Source organism: Lactuca serriola, chromosome 8, assembly GCF_051521515.1.
Source record: "Lactuca serriola cultivar US96UC23 chromosome 8, Lser_US96UC23_V15, whole genome shotgun sequence".
Taxonomy (NCBI): domain Eukaryota; kingdom Viridiplantae; phylum Streptophyta; class Magnoliopsida; order Asterales; family Asteraceae; genus Lactuca; species Lactuca serriola.
In genome coordinates, this window is record NC_136415.1 from 308823196 (window position 1) to 308825866 (window position 2671).

Genomic DNA, 2671 nt, shown 5'->3' on the forward strand with positions numbered 1-2671 from the left:
TAACTTTTAAAATTTTAAGGGCTAAACTTGGAATTAAAGTATTCATGAAGGAAACTTTACAAATTCCAAAACTTGAGGGCAAGTTTTGAACTATTCAAAAACTTTTCAATTCCATAACTTATGAGTTTAAAGTAGTTTTAATTAAAAAAACTCTTCAAGTTCCATAACTTGAAGACAAGTTATGGAAGACTTTAAACTATTAATAGAATTTGACTCTTCCTTATTCATAACTTATGGAAATCTTTATTAGTTTTATGAATCTTAAATGTGACTTTTCATATAACTTGAGGACAAGTTACAAAAACACATTTTATGATCAACTCTTAGATTAATTTGGATTGAAAACACATTATCATATAACTTTTCTATTAATCTAAGTAACTCATAAGAACAAGATAATTCAAATCAAACTTTTTCATGTAATTAACCTAATCCTTAAACTAATAAAAAACATGAATCCATTGACAATTATCTTTGAAATTAGATTAGCATGAACATTACCGCATCAAAAAACAGGTTTACAAGTTCAAAAAAAAAAACTTAGGGTAATGTTCCTAATCCAATTCCAGCCAAAAACCTCGAATATATGCTGTCTTGGGGTCCAACTCGTCGAGTGCATGAACCAACCCGACGAGATGGATGGTTTTATTCATGGACTCAGTGAGTCCATCAGTGGGAACCAGGTGCTACAAGCACAATATAGGGGACTAGGGACTCTCACTACAACTTTCTGGAAGTGTTAAGGACAAGGGGCCGAGTTAATGTGCTTAAATAGGGTGACAATACTCGGGTTAGGGTTTTTGCCCAAACAGGGCCTACTCGCCGAGTCGGGGAACCGACTCGTCGAGTCTAAGTCTCAGACCCCGTGCCTCATCCCGCTCCTACTCGGCGAGTCGGTCCTTCAACTCACCGAGTCCAAGGCAAAAATGCAAGAATTAAGAATTTTAAATTACAAGAAATACGTACTGGGAACCAGGTGCTACAGCCTAGGCTTGTTTTCAATTATACTTGATGCAAATTGATGAAAATAGCTGAAAATCGAATTTTTCAGCTATTTTCATCAATTTGCATCAAGTATAATTGAAAACAAGCCTAGGCTGTAGCACCTGGTTCCCAGTACGTATTTCTTGTAATTTAAAATTCTTAATTCTTGCATTTTTGCCTTGGACTCAGTGAGTTAAAGGACCGACTCGCCGAGTAGGAGCGGGATGAGGCACGGGGTCTGAGACTTGGACTCGACGAGTCGGTTCCCCGACTCGGCGAGTAGGCCCTATTTGGGCAAAAACCCTAACCCGAGTATTGTCACCCTATTTAAGCACATTAACTCGGCCCCTTGTCCTTAACACTTCCAGAAAGCTGTAGTGAGAGTCCCTAGTCCCCTATATTGTGCTTGTGAGTAAGTTCTTGCTTGGTGAAGGGAATTGAAGCTTAGAAGAAGAAAAGAAGATATTGAAGAGTGCAAGAGAGGGAGTAGATCCGAAATCTACATTGGGAGAAGCTTCCATTCAGGTAGTAAAGTTTCTACCTTGATCTTTAGTTCATTAGATCCCATTTTGTCCCAATTTGGTGGTTTTCAAGCCCTAAAACACCAAACTCCATGTGTTTGTGCATAATGATCTGAAAGGACTTCAGATCTAGACCTTATGGACGTGTTAGAAGCATAAAATTACTGTGGTTGAAGTGATTGAGGACCCCATTGAGTGCATAATCTCTTAAAGAGCTTGGAATGGCATTTTTGAGCTTCTAGGGCCCTGCATGCACGTAAAGTTTGCAACTTTACTTGTTAAACATGCCCTAGGAACATAGATCTGTGGTTTTGAAGCGTTGAATGTCTCAGATTCGGCTTATATGGAAATGGGTCAAGGGACTCGGTGAGTCCCAAAGTGGAACTCGGTGAGTTCTATGAAGATGGATTTAGACTCGGCGAGTTGGATGAACAACTCGGTGAGTCCTATGAAGATTTCCTAGTACTCGACGAGTTGTTCTTCAAACTCGGCGAGTCGTATGAACTGTTACTGAGTACGAAGGGTTTAAGTGTTGGAAGTCCAACCGTTCGTGTTTGCACGTAGAATTAGCATTCTAACGTGTTACGATAGTCCCAGAAACCCAAATTCTCATGAAGGATGTTCGGATGAGGATCTGGAAGCGAGTGGGAAGTCTGCTCGCATGGACTCGGCGAGTTGTTCTTGGACTCGGCGAGTCGGATCGCGAGCCGGTCCTATCGTCCTGAGTAGTGAGTTAAGGGTGACTCAGTGAGTGGGAAAAGGGACATGCAGAGTGGGACCGGGTTAGTGGGAGAAGGACTCGGCGAGTCGGTGCCATGACTCGGCAGGTCCAGTCAACTGGAAATTGACCTTGACCAAGAAGTTGGCCTTGGACCAAGGGAGGGTAAGTCATTTGACCTAAGCGGGTGTAGGAGAGGCTAACCTATGTTTATGATTTATAGCCGGAGGATTTCCGATTCAGCAGTCAGGCGCTTAGCAGGCAGACTTCAGCAGCTACTTTCGAGGTGAGTTACCTTCAAGTAGCGGTGGGTCTACGACCACAATGCCGGTCCACCAGTAGGAGCTGTATGTTAGATGATTGTCTTTGTGATATCATCTAGGTTTGCTACTACCTGATACGTTATATGATGGCATGATATGTGATAGTAGTAGAGTTCGGTCGTTAG